The sequence below is a fragment of the Chiloscyllium punctatum genome, unplaced genomic scaffold (assembly GCF_047496795.1).
Source record: "Chiloscyllium punctatum isolate Juve2018m unplaced genomic scaffold, sChiPun1.3 scaffold_56, whole genome shotgun sequence".
NCBI classification, from domain to species: Eukaryota; Metazoa; Chordata; class Chondrichthyes; order Orectolobiformes; family Hemiscylliidae; genus Chiloscyllium; species Chiloscyllium punctatum.
The window spans coordinates 2175937-2203149 of NW_027309791.1; positions in this window are offsets into that span (position 1 = coordinate 2175937).

Here is a 27213-nt window from a genome sequence, read left to right on the forward strand (position 1 = left end):
GAAACAGAGGGGCTGAATCAGAGGGGCTGAAACAGAGGGCGAGAAACAGAGGGGCTGAAACAGAGGGCGAGAAACAGAGGGGCTGAAACAGAGGGGCTGAAACAGAGGGACTGATTCAGAGGTGCTGAAACAGAGGGGCTGAATCAGAGGGGCTGAAACAGAGGGCGAGAAACAGAGGGGCAGAAACAGAGGGCGAGAAACAGAGGAGCAGAAACAGAGGGGCTGAATCAGAGGGGCTGAAACAGAGGGCGAGAAACAGAGGGGCTGAAACAGAGGGCGAGAAACAGAGGGGCTGAATCAGAGGGGCTGAAACAGAGGGCGAGAAACAGAGGGGCTGAAACAGAGGGCGAGAAACAGAGGGGCTGAAACAGAGGTGCTGAAACAGAGGGTGAGAAACAGAGGGGCTGAAACAGATGGCGAGAAACAGGGGGGCTGAAACAGAGGGGCTGAAACAGAGGGATTGATTCAGAGGGGCTGAAACAGAGGGGCTGAATCAGAGGGGCTGAAACAGAGGGCGAGAAACAGAGGGGCTGAAACAGAGGTCGAGAAACAGAGGAGCAGAAACAGAGGGCGAGAAACAGAGGGGCTGAAACAGAGGGGCTGAAACAGAGAGTGCGAAACAGAGGGGCTGAAACAGAGGGCGAGAAACAGAGGGGCTGAAACAGAGGGCGAGAAACAGAGGGGCTGAAACAGAGGGCAAGAAACAGAGGGGCTGAAACCGAGTGGCTGAAACAGAAGGGCTGAAACAGAGGGGCTGAAACAGAGGGCGAGAAACAGAGGCGCAGAAACAGAGGGCGAGAAACAGTGGGGCTGAAACAGAGGGGCTGAAAGATAGGGCAAGAAACAGAGGGGCTGAAACAGAGGGCGAGAAACAGAGGGGCTGAAACAGAGGGGCTGAAACAGAGGGGCTGAAACAGAGGGCGAGAAACAGAGGGGCTGAATCAGAGGGGCTGAATCAGAGGGGCTGAAACAGAGGGCCTGAATCAGAGGGGCTGAAACAGAAGGCAAGAAATAGAGGAGCTGAAACAGAGGGCGAGAAACAGAGGGGCAGAAACAGAGGGCGAGAAACAGTGGGGCTGAAACAGAGGGGCTGAAACAGAGGGCAAGAAACAGAGGGCCAGAAACAGAGGGCGAGAAACAGAGGGGCTGAAACAGAGGGGCTGAAACAGAGGGGCTGAAACAGAGGGCGAGAAACAGAGGGGCTGAAACAAAGGGCGAGAAACAGAGGGGCTGAAACAGAGGGGCAGAAACAGAGGGGCTGAAACAGAGGGGCCGAATTGGAGGGGCTGAAACAGAGGGGCTGAAACAGAGGGGCTGAAACAGAGGGCAAGAAACAGAGGGGCTGAAACAGAGGGGCTGAAACAGAGGGGCAGAAACAGAGGGCGAGAAACAGAGGGGCTGAATCAGAGGGGCTGAATCAGAGGGGCTGAATCAGAGGGGCTGAAACAGAGGGCCTGAATCAGATGGGCTGAAACAGAAGGCGAGAAACAGAGGGGCTGAAACAGAGGGCGAGAAACAGAGGGGCTGAAACAGAGGGCGAGAAACAGAGGGGCTGAAACAGAGGGGCTGAAACAGAGGGACTGATTCAGAGGTGCTGAAACAGAGGGGCTGAATCAGAGGGGCTGAAACAGAGGGCGAGAAACAGAGGGGCAGAAACAGAGGGCGAGAAACAGAGGAGCAGAAACAGAGGGCGAGAAACAGAGGGGCTGAAACAGAGGGGCTGAAACAGAGAGTGCGAAACAGAGGGGCTGAAACAGAGGGCGAGAAACAGAGGGGCTGAAACAGAGGGCGAGAAACAGAGGGGCTGAAACAGAGGGCAAGAAACAGAGGGGCTGAAACCGAGTGGCTGAAACAGAAGGGCTGAAACAGAGGGGCTGAAACAGAGGGCGAGAAACAGAGGGGCTGAATCAGAGGGGCTGAATCAGAGGGGCTGAAACAGAGGGGCTGAATCAGAGGGGCTGAAACAGAGGGCGAGAAACAGAGGGGCTGAAACAGAGGGCGAGAAACAGAGGGGCTGAAACAGAGGGGATGAAACAGAGGGCAAGAAACAGAGGGGCTGAAACAAAGGGCGAGAAACAGAGGGGCTGAAACAGAGGGGCTGAAACAGAGGGCGAGAAACAGAGGGGCTGAAACAGAGGGGCTGAAACAGAGGGGCTGAAACAGAGGGCGAGAAACAGAGGGGCTGAAACAGATGGCGAGAAACAGAGGCGCTGAAACAGAGGGCGAGAAACAGAGGGGCTGAATCAGAGGGGCTGAAACAGAGGGCGAGAAACAGAGGAGCTGAAACAGAGGGCGAGAAACAGAGGGGCTGAAACAGAGTGGCTGAAACAGAGGGGCTGAAACAGAGGGGCTGAAACAGAGGGCGAGAAACAGAGGGGCTGAAACACAGGGGCTGAAACAGAGGGACTGATTCAGAGGGGCTGAAACAGAGGGGCTGAATCAGAGGGGCTGAAACAGAGGGCGAGAAACAGAGGGGCTGAAACAGAGGGCGAGAAACAGAGGAGCAGAAACAGAGGGCGAGAAACAGAGGGGCTGAAACAGAGGGGCTGAAACAGAGAGTGCGAAACAGAGGGGCTGAAACAGAGGGCGAGAAACAGAGGGGCTGAAACAGAGGGCGAGAAACAGAGGGGCTGAAACAGAGGGCAAGAAACAGAGGGGCTGAAATCGAGAGGCTGAAACAGAAGGGCTGAAACAGAGGGGCTGAAACAGAGGGCGAGAAACAGAGGGGCTGAATCAGAGGGGCTGAATCAGAGGGGCTGAAACAGAGGGCCTGAATCAGAGGGGCTGAAACCGAAGGCGAGAAACAGAGGGGCTGAAACAGAGGGTGAGAAACAGAGGGGCAGAAACAGATGGCGAGAAACAGAGGGGCTGAAACAGAAGGCGAGAAACAGAGGAGCAGAAACAGAGGGCGAGAAACAGAGGGGCTGAAACAGGGGTTGAAACAGAGAGTGCGAAACAGAGGGGCTGAAACAGAGGGCGAGAAACAGAGGGGCTGTAACAGAGGGCGAGAAACAGAGGAGCTGAAACAGAGGGCAAGAAACAGAGGGGCTGAAACCGAGTGGCTGAAACAGAAGGGCTGAAACAGAGGGGCTGAAACAGAGGGCGAGAAACAGAGGGGCTGAATCAGAGGGGCTGAATCAGAGGGGCTGAAACAGAGGGGCTGAATCAGAGGGGCTGAAACAGAAGGCGAGAAACAGAGGGGCTGAAACAGAGGGCGAGAAACAGTGGGCCAGAAACAGAGGGCGAGAAACAGAGGGGCTGAAACAGAGGGAATGAAACAGAGGGCAAGAAACAGAGGGGCTGAAACAGAGGGCGAGAAACAGAGGGGCTGAAACAGAGGGGCTGAAACAGAGGGGCTGAAACAGAGGGCGAGAAACAGAGGGGCTGAAACAGAGGGCAACAAACAGAGGGGTGAAACAAAGGGCGAGCAACAGAGGGGCTGAAACAGAGGGGCTGAACCAGAGGGGCTGAAACAGAGGGGCTGAATCGGAGGGGCTGAAACAGAGGGGCTGAAACAGAGGGGCTGAAACAGAGGGCAAGAAACAGAGGGGCTGAAACAGTGGGGCTGAAACAGAGGGGCAGAAACAGAGGGCGAGAAACAGAGGGCGAGAAACAGAGGGGTGAAACAAAGGGCGAGCAACAGAGGGGCTGAAACAGAGGGGCTGAACCAGAGGGGCTGAAACAGAGGGGCTGAAACAGAGGGCCTGAAACAGAGGGCGAGAAACTAAGGTACTGAATCAGAGGGGCTGAAACAGAGGGGCTGAAACAGAGGGGCTGAAACAGACGGGCTGAAACAGAGGGCGAGAAACAGAGGGGCTGAAACAGAGGGGCTGAAACAGAGTGGCTGAAACAGAGGGCGAGAAACAGAGGGGCTGAAACAGATGGCGAGAAACAGAGGGGCTGAAACAGAGGGCGAGAAACAGAGGGGCTGAATCAGAGGGGCTGAAACAGAGTGCGAGAAACAGAGGGGCTGAAACAGAGGGCGAGAAACAGAGGGGCTGAAACAGAGGTGCTGAAACAGAGGGTGAGAAACAGAGGGGCTGAAACAGATGGCGAGAAACAGGGTGGCTGAAACAGAGGGGCTGAAACAGAGGGATTGATTCAGAGGGGCTGAAACAGAGGGGCTGAATCAGAGGGGCTGAAACAGAGGGCGAGAAACAGAGGGGCTGAAACAGAGGTTGAGAAACAGAGGAGCAGAAACAGAGGGCGAGAAACAGAGGGGCTGAAACAGAGGGGCTGAAACAGAGAGTGCGAAACAGAGGGGCTGAAACAGAGGGCGAGAAACAGAGGGGCTGAAACAGAGGGCGAGAAACAGAGGGGCTGAAACAGAGGGCAAGAAACAGAGGGGCTGAAACCGAGTGGCTGAAACAGAAGGGCTGAAACAGAGGGGCTGAAACAGAGGGCGAGAAACAGAGGGGCAGAAACAGAGGGCGAGAAACAGTGGGGCTGAAACAGAGGGGCTGAAAGAGAGGGCAAGAAACAGAGGGGCTGAAACAGAGGGCGAGAAACAGAGGGGCTGAAACAGAGGGGCTGAAACAGAGGGGCTGAAACAGAGGGCGAGAAACAGAGGGGCTGAATCAGAGGGGCTGAATCAGAGGGGCTGAAACAGAGGGCCTGAATCAGAGGGGCTGAAACAGAAGGCAAGAAATAGAGGGGCTGAAACAGAGGGCGAGAAACAGAGGGGCAGAAACAGAGGGCGAGAAACAGTGGGGCTGAAACAGAGGGGCTGAAACAGAGTGCAAGAAACAGAGGGGCTGAAACAGAGGGCGAGAAACAGAGGGGCTGAAACAGAGGGGCTGAAACAGAGGGGCTGAAACAGAGGGCGAGAAACAGAGGGGCTGAAACAAAGGGCGAGAAACAGAGGGGCTGAAACAGAGGGGCAGAAACAGAGGGGCTGAAACAGAGGGGCTGAATCGGAGGGGCTGAAACAGAGGGGCTGAAACAGAGGGGCTGAAACAGAGGGCAAGAAACAGAGGGGCTGAAACAGAGGGGCTGAAACAGAGGGGCAGAAACAGAGGGCGAGAAACAGATGGGCTGAATCAGAGGGGCTGAATCAGAGGGGCTGAATCAGAGGGGCTGAAACAGAGGGCCTGAATCAGATGGGCTGAAACAGAAGGCGAGAAACAGAGGGGCTGAAACAGAGGGCGAGAAACAGAGGGGCTGAAACAGAGGGCGAGAAACAGAGGGGCTGAAACAGAGGGGCTGAAACAGAGGGACTGATTCAGAGGTGCTGAAACAGAGGGGCTGAATCAGAGGGGCTGAAACAGAGGGCGAGAAACAGAGGGGCAGAAACAGAGGGCGAGAAACAGAGGAGCAGAAACAGAGGGGCTGAATCAGAGGGGCTGAAACAGAGGGCGAGAAACAGAGGGGCTGAAACAGAGGGCGAGAAACAGAGGGGCTGAATCAGAGGGGCTGAAACAGAGGGCGAGAAACAGAGTGGCTGAAACAGAGGGCGAGAAACAGAGGGGCTGAAACAGAGGTGCTGAAACAGAGGGTGAGAAACAGAGGGGCTGAAACAGATGGCGAGAAACAGGGGGGCTGAAACAGAGGGGCTGAAACAGAGGGATTGATTCAGAGGGGCTGAAACAGAGGGGCTGAATCAGAGGGGCTGAAACAGAGGGCGAGAAACAGAGGGGCTGAAACAGAGGGCGAGAAACAGAGGGGCTGAAACAGAGGGGCTGAAACAGAGGGACTGATTCAGAGGTGCTGAAACAGAGGGGCTGAATCAGAGGGGCTGAAACAGAGGGCGAGAAACAGAGGGGCAGAAACAGAGGGCGAGAAACAGAGGAGCAGAAACAGAGGGGCTGAATCAGAGGGGCTGAAACAGAGGGCGAGAAACAGAGGGGCTGAAACAGAGGGCGAGAAACAGAGGGGCTGAATCAGAGGGGCTGAAACAGAGGGCGAGAAACAGAGGGGCTGAAACAGAGGGCGAGAAACAGAGGGGCTGAAACAGAGGTGCTGAAACAGAGGGTGAGAAACAGAGGGGCTGAAACAGATGGCGAGAAACAGGGGGGCTGAAACAGAGGGGCTGAAACAGAGGGATTGATTCAGAGGGGCTGAAACAGAGGGGCTGAATCAGAGGGGCTGAAACAGAGGGCGAGAAACAGAGGGGCTGAAACAGAGGTCGAGAAACAGAGGAGCAGAAACAGAGGGCGAGAAACAGAGGGGCTGAAACAGAGGGGCTGAAACAGAGAGTGCGAAACAGAGGGGCTGAAACAGAGGGCGAGAAACAGAGGGGCTGAAACAGAGGGCGAGAAACAGAGGGGCTGAAACAGAGGGCAAGAAACAGAGGGGCTGAAACCGAGTGGCTGAAACAGAAGGGCTGAAACAGAGGGGCTGAAACAGAGGGCGAGAAACAGAGGCGCAGAAACAGAGGGCGAGAAACAGTGGGGCTGAAACAGAGGGGCTGAAAGATAGGGCAAGAAACAGAGGGGCTGAAACAGAGGGCGAGAAACAGAGGGGCTGAAACAGAGGGGCTGAAACAGAGGGGCTGAAACAGAGGGCGAGAAACAGAGGGGCTGAATCAGAGGGGCTGAATCAGAGGGGCTGAAACAGAGGGCCTGAATCAGAGGGGCTGAAACAGAAGGCAAGAAATAGAGGAGCTGAAACAGAGGGCGAGAAACAGAGGGGCAGAAACAGAGGGCGAGAAACAGTGGGGCTGAAACAGAGGGGCTGAAACAGAGGGCAAGAAACAGAGGGCCAGAAACAGAGGGCGAGAAACAGAGGGGCTGAAACAGAGGGGCTGAAACAGAGGGGCTGAAACAGAGGGCGAGAAACAGAGGGGCTGAAACAAAGGGCGAGAAACAGAGGGGCTGAAACAGAGGGGCAGAAACAGAGGGGCTGAAACAGAGGGGCCGAATTGGAGGGGCTGAAACAGAGGGGCTGAAACAGAGGGGCTGAAACAGAGGGCAAGAAACAGAGGGGCTGAAACAGAGGGGCTGAAACAGAGGGGCAGAAACAGAGGGCGAGAAACAGAGGGGCTGAATCAGAGGGGCTGAATCAGAGGGGCTGAATCAGAGGGGCTGAAACAGAGGGCCTGAATCAGATGGGCTGAAACAGAAGGCGAGAAACAGAGGGGCTGAAACAGAGGGCGAGAAACAGAGGGGCTGAAACAGAGGGCGAGAAACAGAGGGGCTGAAACAGAGGGGCTGAAACAGAGGGACTGATTCAGAGGTGCTGAAACAGAGGGGCTGAATCAGAGGGGCTGAAACAGAGGGCGAGAAACAGAGGGGCAGAAACAGAGGGCGAGAAACAGAGGAGCAGAAACAGAGGGCGAGAAACAGAGGGGCTGAAACAGAGGGGCTGAAACAGAGAGTGCGAAACAGAGGGGCTGAAACAGAGGGCGAGAAACAGAGGGGCTGAAACAGAGGGCGAGAAACAGAGGGGCTGAAACAGAGGGCAAGAAACAGAGGGGCTGAAACCGAGTGGCTGAAACAGAAGGGCTGAAACAGAGGGGCTGAAACAGAGGGCGAGAAACAGAGGGGCTGAATCAGAGGGGCTGAATCAGAGGGGCTGAAACAGAGGGGCTGAATCAGAGGGGCTGAAACAGAGGGCGAGAAACAGAGGGGCTGAAACAGAGGGCGAGAAACAGAGGGGCTGAAACAGAGGGGATGAAACAGAGGGCAAGAAACAGAGGGGCTGAAACAAAGGGCGAGAAACAGAGGGGCTGAAACAGAGGGGCTGAAACAGAGGGGCTGAAACAGAGGGCGAGAAACAGAGGGGCTGAAACAGAGGGCGACAAACAGAGGGGTGAAACAAAGGGCGAGAAACAGAGGGGCTGAAACAGAGGGGCTGAACCAGAGGGGCTGAAACAGAGGGGCTGAATCGGAGGGGCTGAAACTGAGGGGCTGAAACAGAGGGGCTGAAACAGAAGGCAAAAAACAGAGGGGCTGAAACAGTGGGGCTGAAACAGAGGGGCAGAAACAGAGGGCGAGAAACAGAGGGCGAGAAAAAGAGGGGCTGAATCAGAGGGGCTGAAACAGAGGGCGAGAAACAGAGGGGCTGAATCAGACGGGCTGAATCAGAGGGGCTGAAACAGAGGGGCTGAAACAGAGGGCGAGAAACAAAGGTACTGAATCAGAGGGGCTGAAACAGAGGGGCTGAAACAGACGGGCTGAAACAGAGAGCCTGAAACAGAGTGGCTGAAACAGAGGTGCTGAAATAGAGGGTCTGAAACAGAGGGGCTGAATCAGAGGGGCTGAAGCAGAGGGGCTGAATCAGAGGGGCTGAATCAGAGGGGCTGAAACAGAGGGCGAGAAACAGAGGGGCTGAAACAGAGGGGCTGAATCAGAGGGGTGGAAACAGAGGGGCTGAAACAGAGGGCGAGAAACAGAGAGCCTGAAACAGAGTGGCTGAAACAGAGGTGCTGAAATAGAGGGTCTGAAACAGAGGAGCTGAATCAGAGGGGCTGAAACAGAGGGGCTGAATCAGAGGGGCTGAATCAGAGGGGCTGAAACAGAGGGCGAGAAACAGAGGGGCTGAAACAGAGGGGCTGAATCAGAGGGGTGGAAACAGAGGGGCTGAAACAGAGGGCGAGAAACAGAGAGGCTGAAACAGAGGGCGAGAAACAGAGGGGCTGAAACAGAGGGCGAGAAACAGAGGGGCTGAAACAGAGGGGCTGAAATAGAGGGGCTGAAACAGAGGGCGAGAAACAGAGGGGCTGAAACAGATGGCGAGAAACAGAGGGGCTGAAACAGAGGGCGAGAAACAGAGGGGCTGAAACAGAGGGCGAGAAACAGAGGGGCTGAAACAGAGGTGCTGAAACAGAGGGTGAGAAACAGAGGGGCTGAAACAGAGGGGCTGAAACAGAGGGACTGATTCAGAGGGGCTGAAACAGAGGGGCTGAAACAGAGGTGCTGAAACAGAGGGTGAGAAACAGAGGGGCTGAAACAGAGGGGCTGAAACAGAGGGACTGATTCAGAGGGGCTGAAACAGAGGGGCTGAATCAGAGGGGCTGAAACAGAGGGCGAGAAACAGAGGAGCAGAAACAGAGGGCGAGAAACAGAGGGGCTGGAACAGAGGGGCTGAAACAGAGAGTGCGAAACAGAGGGGCTGAAACAGAGGGCGAGAAACAGAGGGGCTGAAACAGAGGGGCTGAAACAGAGGGGCTGAAACAGAGGGCGAGAAACAGAGGGGCTGAAACAGATGGCGAGAAACAGAGGGGCTGAAACAGAGGGCGAGAAACAGAGGGGCTGAAACAGAGGTGCTGAAACAGAGGGTGAGAAACAGAGGGGCTGAAACAGAGGGCGAGAAACAGAGGGGCTGAAACAGAGGGCGAGAAACAGAGGAGCAGAAACAGAGGGCGAGAAACAGAGGGGCTGAAACAGAGGGGCTGAAACAGAGGGGCTGAAACAGAGGGCGAGAAACAGAGGGGCTGAAACAGAGGGCAAGAAACAGAGGGGCTGAAACCGAGTGGCTGAAACAGAAGGGCTGAAACAGAGGGGCTGAAACAGAGGGCAAGAAACAGAGGGGCTGAAACAGAGGGCGAGAAACAGAGGAGCAGAAACAGAGGGCGAGAAACAGAGGGGCTGAAACAGAGGGCGAGAAACAGAGGGGCTGAAACAGAGGGCGAGAAACAGAGGGGCTGAAACAGAGGGCAAGAAACAGAGGGGCTGAAACCGAGTGGCTGAAACAGAAGGGCTGAAACAGAGGGGCTGAAACAGAGGGCAAGAAACAGAGGGGCTGAATCAGAGGGGCTGAATCAGAGGGGCTGAAACAGAGGGCCTGAATCAGAGGGGCTGAAACAGAAGGCGAGAAACAGAGGGGCTGAAACAGAGGGCGAGAAACATAGGGGCAGAAACAGAGGGCGAGAAACAGAGGGGCTGAAACAGAGGGCGAGAAACAGAGGAGCAGAAACAGAGGGCGAGAAACAGAGGGGCTGGAACAGAGGGGCTGAAACAGAGAGTGCGAAACAGAGGGGCTGAAACAGAGGGCGAGAAACAGAGGGGCTGAAACAGAGGGCGAGAAACAGAGGGGCTGAAACAGAGTGCAAGAAACAGAGGGGCTGAAACAGAGGGGCTGAATCGGAGGGGCTGAAACTGAGGGGCTGAAACAGAGGGGCTGAAACAGAAGGCAAAAAACAGAGGGGCTGAAACAGTGGGGCTGAAACAGAGGGGCAGAAACAGAGGGCGAGAAACAGAGGGCGAGAAAAAGAGGGGCTGAATCAGAGGGGCTGTAACAGAGGGCGAGAAACAGAGGGGCTGAATCAGACGGGCTGAATCAGAGGGGCTGAAACAGAGGGGCTGAAACAGAGGGCGAGAAACAAAGGTACTGAATCAGAGGGGCTGAAACAGAGGGGCTGAAACAGACGGGCTGAAACAGAGAGCCTGAAACAGAGTGGCTGAAACAGAGGTGCTGAAATAGAGGGTCTGAAACAGAGGGGCTGAATCAGAGGGGCTGAAACAGAGGGGCTGAATCAGAGGGGCTGAATCAGAGGGGCTGAAACAGAGGGCGAGAAACAGAGGGGCTGAAACAGAGGGGCTGAATCAGAGGGGTGGAAACAGAGGGGCTGAAACAGAGGGCGAGAAACAGAGAGCCTGAAACAGAGTGGCTGAAACAGAGGTGCTGAAATAGAGGGTCTGAAACAGAGGAGCTGAATCAGAGGGGCTGAAACAGAGGGGCTGAATCAGAGGGGCTGAATCAGAGGGGCTGAAACAGAGGGCGAGAAACAGAGGGGCTGAAACAGAGGGGCTGAATCAGAGGGGTGGAAACAGAGGGGCTGAAACAGAGGGCGAGAAACAGAGAGGCTGAAACAGAGGGCGAGAAACAGAGGGGCTGAAACAGAGGGCGAGAAACAGAGGGGCTGAAACAGAGGGGCTGAAATAGAGGGGCTGAAACAGAGGGCGAGAAACAGAGGGGCTGAAACAGATGGCGAGAAACAGAGGGGCTGAAACAGAGGGCGAGAAACAGAGGGGCTGAAACAGAGGGCGAGAAACAGAGGGGCTGAAACAGAGGTGCTGAAACAGAGGGTGAGAAACAGAGGGGCTGAAACAGAGGGGCTGAAACAGAGGGACTGATTCAGAGGGGCTGAAACAGAGGGGCTGAATCAGAGGGGCTGAAACAGAGGGCGAGAAACAGAGGGGCTGAAACAGAGGGCGAGAAACAGAGGAGCAGAAACAGAGGGCGAGAAACAGAGGGGCTGAAACAGAGGGGCTGAAACAGAGAGTGCGAAACAGAGGGGCTGAAACAGAGGGCGAGAAACAGAGGGGCTGAAACAGAGGGGCTGAAACAGAGGGGCTGAAACAGAGGGCGAGAAACAGAGGGGCTGAAACAGATGGCGAGAAACAGAGGGGCTGAAACAGAGGGCGAGAAACAGAGGGGCTGAAACAGAGGTGCTGAAACAGAGGGTGAGAAACAGAGGGGCTGAAACAGAGGGCGAGAAACAGAGGGGCTGAAACAGAGGGCGAGAAACAGAGGAGCAGAAACAGAGGGCGAGAAACAGAGGGGCTGAAACAGAGGGGCTGAAACAGAGAGTGCGAAACAGAGGGGCTGAAACAGAGGGCGAGAAACAGAGGGGCTGAAACAGAGGGCGAGAAACAGAGGGGCTGAGACAGAGGGCAAGAAACAGAGGGGCTGAAACCGAGTGGCTGAAACAGAAGGGCTGAAACAGAGGGGCTGAAACAGAGGGCAAGAAACAGAGGGGCTGAATCAGAGGGGCTGAATCAGAGGGGCTGAAACAGAGGGCCTGAATCAGAGGGGCTGAAACAGAAGGCGAGAAACAGAGGGGCTGAAACAGAGGGCGAGAAACATAGGGGCAGAAACAGAGGGCGAGAAACAGAGGGGCTGAAACAGAGGGCGAGAAACAGAGGAGCAGAAACAGAGGGCGAGAAACAGAGGGGCTGGAACAGAGGGGCTGAAACAGAGAGTGCGAAACAGAGGGGCTGAAACAGAGGGCGAGAAACAGAGGGGCTGTAACAGAGGGCGAGAAACAGAGGGGCTGAAACAGAGTGCAAGAAACAGAGGGGCTGAAACCGAGTGGTTGAAACAGAAGGGCTGAAACAGAGGGGCTGAAACAGAGGGCGAGAAACAGAGGGGCTGAATCCGAGGGGCTGAATCAGAGGGGCTGGAACAGAGGGGCTGAATCAGAGGGGCTAAAACAGAAGGCGAGAACCAGAGGGGCTGAAACAGAGGGCGAGAAACAGAGGGCCACAAACAGAGGGCGAGAAACAGAGGGGCTGAAACAGAGGGGAAGAAACAGAGGGCAAGAAACAGAGGGGCTGAAACAGAGGGCGAGAAACAGAGGGGCTGAAACAGAGGGGCTGAAACAGAGGGGCTGAAACAGAGGGGCTGAATCGGAGGGGCTGAAACTGAGGGGCTGAAACAGAGGGGCTGAACCAGAGGGGCTGAAACAGAGGGGCTGAATCGGAGGGGCTGAAACTGAGGGGCTGAAACAGAGGGGCTGAAACTGAAGGCAAAAAACAGAGGGGCTGAAACAGTGGGGCTGAAACAGAGGGGCTGAAACAGAGGGCGAGAAACAGAGGGGCTGAAACAGAGGGCAACAAAGAGAGGGGTGAAACAAAGGGCGAGAAACAGAGGGGCTGAATCAGAGGGGCTGAAACAGAGGGCGAGAAACAGAGCGGCTGAATCAGACGGGCTGAATCAGAGGGGCTGAAACAGAGGGGCTGAAACAGAGGGCGAGAAACGAAGGTACTGAATCAGAGGGGCTGAAACAGAGGGGCTGAAACAGAGGGGCTGAAACAGATGGGCTGAAACAGAGAGCCTGAAACAGAGGGGCTGAAACAGAGGGGCTGAAATAGAGGGGCTGAAACAGAGGGGCTGAATCTGAGGGGCTGAAACAGACGGGCTGAATCAGAGGGGCTGAAACAGAGGGCGAGAAACAGAGGGGCTGTAACAGAGGGGCTGAATCAGAGGGGTTGAAACAGAGGGGCTGAAACAGAGGGCGAGAAACAGAGAGGCTGAAACAGAGGGCAAGAAACAGAGGGGCTGAAACAGAGGGCGAGAAACAGAGGGGCTGAAACAGAGGGGCTGAAACAGAGTGGCTGAAACAGAGGGCGAGAAACAGAGGGGCTGAAACAGATGGCGAGAAACAGAGGGGCTGAAACAGAGGGCGAGAAACAGAGGGGCTGAATCAGAGGGGCTGAAACAGAGGGCGAGAAACAGAGGGGCTGAAACAGAGGGCGAGAAACAGAGGGCCAGAAACAGAGGGCGAGAAACAGAGGGGCTGAAACAGAGGGGATGAAACAGAGGGCAAGAAACAGAGGGGCTGAAACAGAGGGCGAGAAACAGAGGGGCTGAAACAGAGGGGCTGAAACAGAGGGGCTGAAACAGAGGGCGAGAAACAGAGGGGCTGAAACAGAGGGCAACAAAGAGAGGGGTGAAACAAAGGGCGAGAAACAGAGGGGCTGAAAAAGAGGGGCTGAACCAGAGGGGCTGAAACAGAGGGGCTGAATCGGCTGGGCCGAAACAGAGGGGCTGAAACAGAGGGGCTGAAACAGAGGGCAAGAAACAGAGGGGCTGAAACAGTGGGGCTGAAACAGAGGGGCAGAAACAGAGGGCGAGAAACAGAGGGCGAGAAACAGAGGGGCTCTGAATCAGAGGGGCTGAAACAGTGGGCGAGAAACAGAGGGGCTGAATCAGACGGGCTGAATCAGAGGGGCTGAAACAGAGGGGCTGAAACAGAGGGCGAGAAACGAAGGTACTGAATCAGAGGGGCTGAAACAGAGGGGCTGAAACAGAGGGGCTGAAACAGACGGGCTGAAACAGAGAGCCTGAAACAGAGGGGCTGAAACAGAGGGGCTGAAATAGAGGGGCTGAAACAGAGGGGCTGAATCAGAGGGGCTGAAACAGACGGGCTGAATCAGAGGGGCTGAAACAGCGGGCGAGAAACAGAGGGGCTGAAACAGAGGGGCTGAATCAGAGGGGTTGAAACAGAGGGGCTGAAACAGTGGGCGAGAAACAGAGAGGCTGAAACAGAGGGCGAGAAACAGAGGGGCTGAAACAGAGGGCGAGAAACAGAGGGGCTGAAACAGAGGAGCTGAAAAAGAGGGGCTGAAACAGAGGGCGAGAAACAGAGGGGCTGAAACAGATGGCGAGAAACAGAGGGGCTGAAACAGAGGGCGAGAAACAGAGGGGCTGAATCAGAGGGGCTGAAACAGAGGGCGAGAAACAGAGGGGCTGAAACAGAGGGCGAGAAACAGAGGGGCTGAAACAGAGGTGCTGAAACAGAGGGTGAGAAACAGAGGGGCTGAAACAGAGGGCGAGAAACAGAGGGGCTGAAACAGAGGGGCTGAAACAGAGGGACTGATTCAGAGGGGCTGAAACAGAGGGCGAGAAACAGAGAGGCTGAAACAGAGGGCGAGAAACAGAGGGGCTGAAACAGAGGGCGAGAAACAGAGGGGCTGAAACAGAGGGGCTGAAACAGAGGGGCTGAAACAGAGGGCGAGAAACAGAGGGGCTGAAACAGATGGCGAGAAACAGAGGGGCTGAAACAGAGGGCGAGAAACAGAGGGACTGAATCAGAGGGGCTGAAACAGAGGGCGAGAAACAGAGGGGCTGAAACCGAGTGGTTGAAACAGAAGGGCTGAAACAGAGGGGCTGAAACAGAGGGCGAGAAACAGAGGGGCTGAATCCGAGGGGCTGAATCAGAGGGGCTGAAACAGAGGGGCTGAATCAGAGGGGCTAAAACAGAAGGCGAGAAACAGAGGGGCTGAAACAGAGGGTGAGAAACAGAGGGCCACAAACAGAGGGCGAGAAACAGAGGGGCTGAAACAGAGTGGATGAAACAGAGGGCAAGAAACAGAGGGGCTGAAACAGAGGGCGAGAAACAGAGGGGCTGAAACAGAGGGGCTGAAACAGAGGGGCTGAAACAGAGGGCGAGAAACAGAGGGGCTGAAACAGAGGGCGACAAACAGAGGGGTGAAACAAAGGGCGAGAAACAGAGGGGCTGAAACAGAGGGGCTGAACCAGAGGGGCTGAAACAGAGGGGCTGAATCGGAGGGGCAGAAACTGAGCGGCTGAAACAGAGGGGCTGAAACAGAAGGCAAAAAACAGAGGGGCTGAAACAGTGGGGCTGAAACAGAGGGGCAGAAACAGAGGGCGAGAAACAGAGGGCGAGAAACAGAGGGGCTGAATCAGAGGGGCTGACACAGAGGGCGAGAAACAGAGGGGCTGAATCAGACGGGCTGAATCAGAGGGGCTGAAACAGAGGGGCTGAAACAGAGGGCGAGAAACGAAGGTACTGAATCAGAGGGGCTGAAACAGAGGGGCTGAAACAGAGGGGCTGAAACAGATGGGCTGAAACAGAGAGCCTGAAACAGAGGGGCTGAAACAGAGGGCGAGAAACAGAGGGGCTGAAACAGAGGGCGAGAAACAGAGGGGCAGAAACAGAGGGCGAGAAACAGAGGAGCAGAAACAGAGGGCGAGAAACAGAGGGGCTGAAACAGAGGGGCTGAAACAGAGAGTGCGAAACAGAGGGGCTGAAACAGAGGGCGAGAAACAGAGGGGCTGAAACAGAGGGCGAGAAACAGAGGGGCTGAAACAGAGGGCAAGAAACAGAGGGGCTGAAACCGAGTGGCTGAAACAGAAGGGCTGAAACAGAGGGGCTGAAACAGAGGGCGAGAAACAGAGGGGCTGAATCAGAGGGGCTGAATCAGAGGGGCTGAAACAGAGGGGCTGAATCAGAGGGGCTGGAACAGAAGGCGAGAAACAGAGGGGCTGAAACAGAGGGCGAGAAACAGAGGGGCTGAAACAGAGGGCGAGAAACAGAGGGGCTGAAACAGAGGGGATGAAACAGAGGGCAAGAAACAGAGGGGCTGATACAGAGGGCGAGAAACAGAGGGGCTGAAACAGAGGGGCTGAAACAGAGGGGCTGAAACAGAGGGCGAGAAACAGAGGGGCTGAAACAGAGGGCGACAAACAGAGGGGTGAAACAAAGGGCGAGAAACAGAGGGGCTGAAACAGATGGCGAGAAACAGAGGGGCTGAAACAGAGGGCGAGAAACAGAGGGGCTGAATCAGAGGGGCTGAAACAGAGGGCGAGAAACAGAGGGGCTGAAACAGAGGGCGAGAAACAGAGGGGCTGAAACAGAGGTGCTGAAACACAGGGTGAGAAACAGAGGGGCTGAAACAGAGGGCGAGAAACAGAGGGGCTGAAACAGAGAGGCAGAAACAGAGGGACTGATTCAGAGGGGCTGAAACAGAGGGGCTGAATCAGAGGGGCTGAAACAGAGGGCGAGAAACAGAGGGGCTGAAACAGAGGGCGAGAAACAGAGGAGCAGAAACAGAGGGCGAGAATCAGAGGGGCTGAAACAGAGGGGCTGAAACAGAGAGTGCGAAACAGAGGGGCTGAAACAGAGGGCGAGAAACAGAGGGGCTGAAACAGAGGGGCTGAAACAGAGGGGCTGAAACAGAGGGCGAGAAACAGAGGGGCTGAAACAGATGGCGAGAAACAGAGGGGCTGAAACAGAGGGCGAGAAACAGAGGGGCTGAAACAGAGGTGCTGAAACAGAGGGTGAGAAACAGAGGGGCTGAAACAGAGGGCGAGAAACAGAGGGGCTGAAACAGAGGGCGAGAAACAGAGGAGCAGAAACAGAGTGCGAGAAACAGAGGGGCTGAAACAGAGGGGCTGAAACAGAGAGTGCGAAACAGAGGGGCTGAAACAGAGGGTGAGAAACAGAGGGGCTGAAGCAGAGGGAGAGAAACAGAGGGGCTGAAACAGAGGGCAAGAAACAGAGGGGCTGAAACCGAGTGGCTGAAACAGAAGGGCTGAAACAGAGGGGCTGAAACAGAGGGCGAGAAACAGAGGGGCTGAATCAGAGGGGCTGAATCAGAGGGGCTGAAACAGAGGGCCTGAATCAGAGGGGCTGAAACAGAAGGCGAGAAACAGAGGGGCTGAAACAGAGGGCGAGAAACAGAGGGGCTGAAACAGAGGGCGAGAAACAGAGGAGCAGAAACAGAGGGCGAGAAACAGAGGGGCTGAAACAGAGTGCAAGAAACAGAGGGGCTGAAACCGAGTGGTTGAAACAGAAGGGCTGAAACAGAGGGGCTGAAACAGAGGGCGAGAAACAGAGGGGCTGAATCCGAGGGGCTGAATCAGAGGGGCTGGAACAGAGGGGCTGAATCAGAGGGGCTAAAACAGAAGGCGAGAACCAGAGGGGCTGAAACAGAGGGCGAGAAACAGAGGGCCACAAACAGAGGGCGAAAAACAGAGGGGCTGAAACAGAGGGGAAGAAACAGAGGGCAAGAAACAGAGGGGCTGAAACAGAGGGCGAGAAACAGAGGGGCTGAAAAAGAGGGGCTGAAACAGAGGGGCTGAAACAGAGTGCAAGAAACAGAGGGGCTGAAACCGAGTGGTTGAAACAAAAGGGCTGAAACAGAGGGGCTGAAACAGAGGGCGAGAAACAGAGGGGCTGAATCCGAGGGGCTGAATCAGAGGGGCTGGAACAGAGGGGCTGAATCAGAGGGGCTAAAACAGAAGGCGAGAACCAGAGGGGCTGAAACAGAGGGCGAGAAACAGAGGGCCACAAACAGAGGGCGAGAAACAGAGGGGCTGAAACAGAGGGGAAGAAACAGAGGGCAAGAAACAGAGGGGCTGAAACAGAGGGCGAGAAACAGAGGGGCTGAAAAAGAGGGGCTGAAACAGAGGGGCTGAAACAGAGGGCGAGAAACAGAGGGGCTGAAACAGAGGGCGACAAACACAGGGGTGAAACAAAGGGCGAGAAACAGAGGGGCTGAAACAGAGGGGCTGAACCAGAGGGGCTGAAACAGAGGGGCTGAATCGGAGGGGCTGAAACTGAGGGGCTGAAACAGAGGGGCTGAAACAGAAGGCAAAAAACAGAGGGGCTGAAACAGTGGGGCTGAAACAGAGGGCGAGAAACAGAGGGCGAGAAACAGAGGGGCTGAATCAGAGGGGCTGAAACAGAGGGCGAGAAACAGAGCGGCTGAATCAGACGGGCTGAATCAGAGCGGCTGAAACAGAGGGGCTGAAACAGAGGGCGAGAAACGAAGGTACTGAATCAGAGGGGCTGAAACAGAGGGGCTGAAACAGAGGGGCTGAAACAGATGGGCTGAAACAGAGAGCCTGAAACAGAGGGGCTGAAACAGAGGGGCTGAAATAGAGGGGCTGAAACAGAGGGGCTGAATCAGAGGGGCTGAAACAGACGGGCTGAATCAGAGGGGCTGAAACAGAGGGCGAGAAACAGAGGGGCTGTAACAGAGGGGCTGAATCAGAGGGGTTGAAACAGAGGGGCTGAAACAGAGGTCGAGAAACAGAGAGGCTGAAACAGAGGGCGAGAAACAGAGGGGCTGAAACAGAGGGCGAGAAACAGAGGGGCTGAAACAGAGGGGCTGAAACAGAGTGGCTGAAACAGAGGGCGAGAAACAGAGGGGCTGAAACAGATGGCGAGAAACAGAGGGGCTGAAACAGAGGGCGAGAAACAGAGGGGCTGAATCAGAGGGGCTGAAACAGAGGGCGAGAAACAGAGGGGCTGAAACAGAGGGCGAGAAACAGAGGGCCAGAAACAGAGGGCGAGAAACAGAGGGGCTGAAACAGAGGGGATGAAACAGAGGGCAAGAAACAGAGGGGCTGAAACAGAGGGCGAGAAACAGAGGGGCTGAAACAGAGGGGCTGAAACAGAGGGGCTGAAACAGAGGGCGAGAAACAGAGGGGCTGAAACAGAGGGCAACAAAGAGAGGGGTGAAACAAAGGGCGAGAAACAGAGGGGATGAAACAGAGGGGCTGAACCAGAGGGGCTGAAACAGAGGGGCTGAATCGGAGGGGCTGAAACAGAGGGGCTGAAACAGAGGGGCTGAAACAGAGGGCAAGAAACAGAGGGGGTGAAACAGTGGGGCTGAAACAGAGGGGCAGAAACAGAGGGCGAGAAACAGAGGGCGAGAAACAGAGGGGCTCTGAATCAGAGGGGCTGAAACAGAGGGCGAGAAACAGAGGGGCTGAATCAGACGGGCTGAATCAGAGAGGCTGAAACAGAGGGGCTGAAACAGAGGGCGAGAAACGAAGGTACTGAATCAGAGGGGCTTAAACAGAGGGGCTGAAACAGAGGGGCTGAAACAGACGGGCTGAAACAGAGAGCCTGAAACAGAGGGGCTGAAACAGAGGGGCTGAAATAGAGGGGCTGAAACAGAGGGGCTGAATCAGAGGGGCGGAAACAGACGGGCTGAATCAGAGGGGCTGAAACAGCGGGCGAGAAACAGAGGGGCTGAAACAGAGGGGCTGAATCAGAGGGGTTGAAACAGAGGGGCTGAAACAGTGGGCGAGAAACAGAGAGGCTGAAACAGAGGGCGAGAAACAGAGGGGCTGAAACAGAGGGCGAGAAACAGAGGGGGTTAAAAAGAGGGGCTGAAAAAGAGGGGCTGAAACAGAGGGCGAGAAACAGAGGGGCTGAAACAGATGGCGAGAAACAGAGGGGCTGAAACAGAGGGCGAGAAACAGAGGGGCTGAATCAGAGGGGCTGAAACAGAGGGCGAGAAACAGAGGGGCTGAAACAGAGGGCGAGAAACAGAGGGGCTGAAACAGAGGTGCTGAAACAGAGGGTGAGAAACAGAGGGGCTGAAACAGAGGGCGAGAAACAGAGGGGCTGAAACAGAGGGGCTGAAACAGAGGGACTGATTCAGAGGGGCTGAAACAGAGGGCGAGAAACAGAGAGGCTGAAACAGAGGGCGAGAAACAGAGGGGCTGAAACAGAGGGCGAGAAACAGAGGGGCTGAAACAGAGGGGCTGAAACAGAGGGGCTGAAACAGAGGGCAAGAAACAGAGGGGCTGAAACAGATGGCGAGAAACAGAGCGGCTGAAACCGAGGGCGAGAAACAGAGGGGCTGAATCAGAGGGGCTGAAACAGAGGGCGAGAAACAGAGGGGCTGAAACCGAGTGGTTGAAACAGAAGGGCTGAAACAGAGGGGCTGAAACAGAGGGCGAGAAACAGAGGGGCTGAATCCGAGGGGCTGAATCAGAGGGGCTGAAACAGAGGGGCTGAATCAGAGGGGCTAAAACAGAAGGCGAGAAACAGAGGGGCTGAAACAGAGGGTGAGAAACAGAGGGCCACAAACAGAGGGCGAGAAACAGAGGGGCTGAAATAGAGTGGATGAAACAGAGGGCAAGAAACAGAGGGGCTGAAACAGAGGGCGAGAAACAGAGGGGCTGAAACAGAGGGCGACAAATAGAGGGGTGAAACAAAGGGCGAGAAACAGAGGGGCTGAAACAGAGGGGCTGAACCAGAGGGGCTGAAACAGATGGGCTGAAACAGAGAGCCTGAAACAGAGGGGCTGAAACAGAGGGCGAGAAACAGAGGGGCTGAAACAGAGGGCGAGAAACAGAGGGGCAGAAACAGAGGGCGAGAAACAGAGGAGCAGAAACAGAGGGCGAGAAACAGAGGGGCTGAAACAGAGGGGCTGAAACAGAGAGTGCGAAACAGAGGGCGAGAAACAGAGGGGCTGAAACAGAGGGGCTGAAACAGAGGGCGAGAAACAGAGGGGCTGAAACAGAGGGCAAGAAACAGAGGGGCTGAAACCGAGTGGCTGAAACAGAAGGGCTGAAACAGAGGGGCTGAAACAGAGGGCGAGAAACAGAGGGGCTGAATCAGAGGGGCTGAATCAGAGGGGCTGAAACAGAGGGGCTGAATCAGAGGGGCTGGAACAGAAGGCGAGAAACAGAGGGGCTGAAACAGAGGGCGAGAAACAGAGGGGCTGAAACAGAGGGCGAGAAACAGAGGGGCTGAAACAGAGGGGATGAAACAGAGGGCAAGAAACAGAGGGGCTGATACAGAGGGCGAGAAACAGAGGGGCTGAAACAGAGGGGCTGAAACAGAGGGGCTGAAACAGAGGGCGAGAAACAGAGGGGCTGAAACAGAGGGCGAGAAACAGAGGGGCTGAATCAGAGGGGCTGAATCAGAGGGGCTGAAACAGAGGGGCTGAATCAGAGGGGCTGGAACAGAAGGCGAGAAACAGAGGGGCTGAAACAGAGGGCGAGAAACAGAGGGGCTGAAACAGAGGGCGAGAAACAGAGGGGCTGAAACAGAGGGGATGAAACAGAGGGCAAGAAACAGAGGGGCTGATACAGAGGGCGAGAAACAGAGGGGCTGAAACAGAGGGGCTGAAACAGAGGGGCTGAAACAGAGGGCGAGAAACAGAGGGGCTGAAACAGAGGGCGACAAACAGAGGGGTGAAACAAAGGGCGAGAAACAGAGGGGCTGAAACAGAGGGGCTGAACCAGAGGGGCTGAAACAGAGGGGCTGAATCGGAGGGGCTGAAACATAAGGCAAAAAACAGAGGGGCTGAAACAGTGGGGCTGAAACAGAGGGGCAGAAACAGAGGGCGAGAAACAGAGGGCGAGAAACAGAGGGGCTGAATCAGAGGGGCTGAAACAGAGGGCGAGAAACAGAGGGGCTGAATCAGACGGGCTGAATCAGAGGGGCTGAAACAGAGGGGCTGAAACAGAGGGCGGGAAACGAAGGTACTGAATCAGAGGGGCTGAAACAGAGGGGCTGAAACAGAGGGGCTGAAACAGACGGGCTGAAACAGAGAGCCTGAAACAGAGTGGCTGAAACAGAGGTGCTGAAATAGAGGGTCTGAAACAGAGGGGCTGAATCAGAGGGGCTGAAACAGAGGGGCTGAAACAGAGGGGCTGAAACAGAGGGCGAGAAACAGAGGGGCTGAAACAGTGGGCAAGAAACAGAGGGGCTGAAACCGAGTGGCTGAAACAGAAGGGCTGAAACAGAGGGGCTGAAACAGAGGGCGAGAAACAGAGGGGCTGAATCAGAGGGGCTGAATCAGAGGGGCTGAAACAGAGGGGCTGAATCAGAGGGGCAAGAACAGAAGGCGAGAAACAGAGGGGCTGAAACAGAGGGCGAGAAACAGAGGGGCTGAAACAGAGGGCGAGAAACAGAGGGGCTGAAACAGAGGGGATGAAACAGAGGGCAAGAAACAGAGGGGCTGATACAGAGGGCGAGAAACAGAGGGGCTGAAACAGAGGGGCTGAAACAGAGGGGCTGAAACAGAGGGCGAGAAACAGAGGGGCTGAAACAGAGGGCGAGAAACAGAGGGGTGAAACAGAGGGGCTGAAACAGAGGGGCTGAAACAGAGGGCGAGAAACAGAGGGGCTGAAACAGAGGGCGACAAATAGAGGGGTGAAACAAAGGGCGAGAAACAGAGGGGCTGAAACAGAGGGGCTGAACCAGAGGGGCTGAAACAGAGGGGCTGAATCGGAGGGGCAGAAACTGAGGGGCTGAAACAGAGGGGCTGAAACAGAAGGCAAAAAACAGAGGGGCTGAAACAGTGGGGCTGAAACAGAGGGGCAGAAACAGAGGGCGAGAAACAGAGGGCGAGAAACAGAGGGGCTGAATCAGAGGGGCTGAAACAGAGGGCGAGAAACAGAGGGGCTGAATCAGACGGGCTGAATCAGAGGGGCTGAATCAGAGGGGCTGAAACAGAGTGCGAGAAACGAAGGTACTGAATCAGAGGGGCTGAAACAGAGGGGCTGAAACAGAGGGGCTGAAACAGATGGGCTGAAACAGAGAGCCTGAAACAGAGGGGCTGAAACAGAGGGCGAGAAACAGAGGGGCTGAAACAGAGGGCGAGAAACAGAGGGGCAGAAACAGAGGGCGAGAAACAGAGGATCAGAAACAGAGGGCGAGAAACAGAGGGGCTGAAACAGAGGGGCTGAAACAGAGAGTGCGAAACAGAGGGGCTGAAACAGAGGGCGAGAAACAGAGGGGCTGAAACAGAGGGCGAGAAACAGAGGGGCTGAAACAGAGGGCAAGAAACAGAGGGGCTGAAACCGAGTGGCTGAAACAGAAGGGCTGAAACAGAGGGGCTGAAACAGAGGGCGAGAAACAGAGGGGCTGAATCAGAGGGGCTGAATCAGAGGGGCTGAAACAGAGGGGCTGAATCAGAGGGGCTGGAACAGAAGGCGAGAAACAGAGGGGCTGAAACAGAGGGCGAGAAACAGAGGGGCTGAAACAGAGGGCGAGAAACAGAGGGGCTGAAACAGAGGGGATGAAACAGAGGGCAAGAAACAGAGGGGCTGATACAGAGGGCGAGAAACAGAGGGGCTGAAACAGAGGGGCTGAAACAGAGGGGCTGAAACAGAGGGCGAGAAACAGAGGGGCTGAAACAGAGGGCGACAAACAGAGGGGTGAAACAAAGGGCGAGAAACAGAGGGGCTGAAACAGAGGGGCTGAACCAGAGGGGCTGAAACAGAGGGGCTGAATCGGAGGGGCTGAAACATAAGGCAAAAAACAGAGGGGCTGAAACAGTGGGGCTGAAACAGAGGGGCAGAAACAGAGGGCGAGAAACAGAGGGCGAGAAACAGAGGGGCTGAATCAGAGGGGCTGAAACAGAGGGCGAGAAACAGAGGGGCTGAATCAGACGGGCTGAATCAGAGGGGCTGAAACAGAGGGGCTGAAACAGAGGGCGGGAAACGAAGGTACTGAATCAGAGGGGCTGAAACAGAGGGGCTGAAACAGAGGGGCTGAAACAGACGGGCTGAAACAGAGAGCCTGAAACAGAGTGGCTGAAACAGAGGTGCTGAAATAGAGGGTCTGAAACAGAGGGGCTGAATCAGAGGGGCTGAAACAGAGGGGCTGAATCAGAGGGGCTGAAACAGAGGGCGAGAAACAGAGGGGCTGAAACAGAGGGGCTGAATCAGAGGGGTGGAAACAGAGGGGCTGAAACAGAGGGCGAGAAACAGAGAGGCTGAAACAGAGGGCGAGAAACAGAGGGGCTGAAACAGAGGGCGAGAAACAGAGGGGCTGAAACAGAGGGGCTGAAATAGAGGGGCTGAAACAGAGGGCGAGAAACAGAGGGGCTGAAACAGATGGCGAGAAACAGAGGGGCTGAAACAGAGGGCGAGAAACAGAGGGGCTGAATCAGAGGGGCTGAAACAGAGGGCGAGAAACAGAGGGGCTGAAACAGAGGGCGAGAAACAGAGGGGCTGAAACAGAGGTGCTGAAACAGAGGGTGAGAAACAGAGGGGCTGAAACAGAGGGCGAGAAACAGAGGGGCTGAAACAGAGGGGCTGAAACAGAGGGACTGATTCAGAGGGGCTGAAACAGAGGGGCTGAATCAGAGGGGCTGAAACAGAGGGCGAGAAACAGAGGGGCTGAAACAGAGGGGCTGAAACAGAGAGTGCGAAACAGAGGTGCTGAAACAGAGGGCGAGAAACAGAGGGGCTGAAACAGAGGGGCTGAAACAGAGGGGCTGAAACAGAGGGCGAGAAACAGAGGGGCTGAAACAGATGGCGAGAAACAGAGGGGCTGAAACAGAGGGCGAGAAACAGAGGGGCTGAAACAGAGGTGCTGAAACAGAGGGTGAGAAACAGAGGGGCTGAAACAGAGGGCGAGAAATGAGGGGCTGAAACAGAGGGGCTGGAACAGAGGGACTGATTCAGAGGTGCTGAAACAGAGGGGCTGAATCAGAGGGGCAGAAACAGAGGGCGAGAAACAGAGGGGCTGAAACAGAGGGCGAGAAACAGAGGAGCAGAAACAGAGGGCGAGAAACAGAGGGGCTGAAACAGAGGGGCTGAAACAGAGAGTGCGAAACAGAGGGGCTGAAACAGAGGGCGAGAAACAGAGGGGCTGAAACAGAGGGCGAGAAACAGAGGGGCTGAAACAGAGGGCAAGAAACAGAGGGGCTGAAACCGAGTGGCTGAAACAGAAGGGCTGAAACAGAGGGGCTGAAACAGAGGGCGAGAAACAGAGGGGCTGAATCAGAGGGGCTGAATCAGAGGGGCTGAAACAGAGGGCCTGAATCAGAGGGGCTGAAACAGAAGGCGAGAAACAGAGGGGCTGAAACAGAGGGCGAGAAACAGAGGGGCAGAAACAGAGGGCGAGAAACAGAGGGGCTGAAACAGAGGGCGAGAAACAGAGGAGCAGAAACAGAGGGCGAGAAACAGAGGGGCTGAAACAGAGGGGCTGAAACAGAGAGTGCGAAACAGAGGGGCTGAAACAGAGGGCGAGAAACAGAGGGGCTGAAACAGAGGGCGAGAAACAGAGGGGCTGAAACAGAGGGGCAGAAACAGAGGGCGAGAAACAGAGGGCGAGAAACAGAGGGGTTGAAACAGAGGGGCTGAAACAGAGGGGCTGAAACAGAGGGTCTGAATCGGAGGGGCTGAAACAGAGGGGCTGAAACAGAGGGGCTGAAACAGAGGGACTGATTCAGAGGTGCTGAAACAGAGGGGCTGAATCAGAGGGGCAGAAACAGAGGGCGAGAAACAGAGGAGCAGAAACAGAGGGCGAGAAACAGAGGGGCTGAAACAGAGGGGCTGAAACAGAGAGTGCGAAACAGAGGGGCTGAAACAGAGGGCGAGAAACAGAGGGGCTGAAACAGAGGGCGAGAAACAGAGGGGCTGAAACAGAGGGCAAGAAACAGAGGGGCTGAAACCGAGTGGCTGAAACAGAAGGGCTGAAACAGAGGGGCTGAAACAGAGGGCGAGAAACAGAGGGGCTGAATCAGAGGGGCTGAATCAGAGGGGCTGAAACAGAGGGCCTGAATCAGAGGGGCTGAAACAGAAGGCGAGAAACAGAGGGGCTGAAACCGAGGGCGAGAAACAGAGGGGCAGAAACAGAGGGCGAGAAACAGAGGGGCTGAAACAGAGGGCGAGAAACAGAGGAGCAGAAACAGAGGGCGAGAAACAGAGGGGCTGAAACAGAGGGGCTGAAACAGAGAGTGCGAAACAGAGGGGCTGAAACAGAGGGCGAGAAACAGAGGGGCTGAAACAGAGGGCGAGAAACAGAGGGGCTGAAACAGAGTGCAAGAAACAGAGGGGCTGAAACCGAGTGGTTGAAGCAGAAGGGCTGAAACAGAGGGGCTGAAACAGAGGGCGAGAAACAGAGGGGCTGAATCCGAGGGGCTGAATCAGAGGGGCTGAAACAGAGGGGCTGAATCAGAGGGGCTAAAACAGAAGGCGAGAAACAGAGGGGCTGAAACGGAGGGCGAGATACAGAGGGCCACAAACAGAGGGCGAGAAACAGAGGGGCTGAAACAGAGGGGAAGAAACAGAGGGCAAGAAACAGAGGGGCTGAAACAGAGTGCGAGAAACAGAGGGGCTGAAACAGAGGGGCTGAAACAGAGGGGCTGAAACAGAGGGCGAGAAACAGAGGGGCTGAAACAGAGGGCGACAAACAGAGGGTTGAAACAAAGGGCGAGAAACAGAGGGGCTGAAACAGAGGGGCTGAACCAGAGGGGCTGAAACAGAGGGGCTGAATCGGAGGGGCTGAAACTGAGGGGCTGAAACAGAGGGGCTGAAACAGTGGGGCTGAAACAGAGGGGCAGAAACAGAGGGCGAGAAACAGAGGGCGAGAAACAGAGGGGTTGAAACAGAGGGGCTGAAACAGAGGGGCTGAAACAGAGGGGCTGAATCGGAGGGGCTGAAACAGAGGGGCTGAAACAGAGGGGCTGAAACAGAGGGCAAGAAACAGAGGGGCTGAAACAGAGGGGCTGAAACAGATGTGCAGAAACAGAGGGCGAGAAACAGAGGGGCTGAATCAGAGGGGCTGAATCAGAGGGGCTGAAACAGAGGGGCTGAAACAGAGGGCGAGAAACAGAGGGGCTGAATCAGAGGGGCTGAATCAGAGGGGCTGAAACAGAGGGCCTGAAACAGAGGGCGAGAAACTAAGGGACTGAATCAGAGGGGCTGAAACAGAGGGGCTGAAACAGACGGGCTGAAACAGAGAGCCTGAAACAGAGGGGCTGAAACAGAGGGGCTGAAATAGAGGGGCTGAAACAGAGGGGCTGAAACAGAGGGCGAGAAACTAAGGTACTGAATCAGAGGGGCTGAAACAGAGGGGCTGAAACAGAGGGGCTGAAACAGACGGGCTGAAACAGAGAGCCTGAAACAGAGTGGCTGAAACAGAGGGGCTGAAATAGAGGGTGTGAAACAGAGGGGCTGAATCAGAGGGGCTGAAACAGAGGGGCTGAATCAGAGGGGCTGAAACAGAGGGGCTGAAACAGAGGGCGAGAAACAGAGAGGCTGAAACAGAGGGCGAGAAACAGAGGGGCTGAAACAGAGGGCGAGAAACAGAGGGGCTGAAAAAGAGGGGCTGAAACAGAGGGGCTGAAACAGAGGGCGAGAAACAGAGGGGCTGAAACAGATGGCGAGAAACAGAGGGGCTGAAACAGAGGTGCTGAAACAGAGGGCGCGAAACAGAGGGGCTGAAACAGAGGGCGAGAAACAGAGGAGCAGAAACAGAGGGCGAGAAACAGAGGGGCTGAAACAGAGGGGCTGAAACAGAGAGTGCGAAACAGAGGG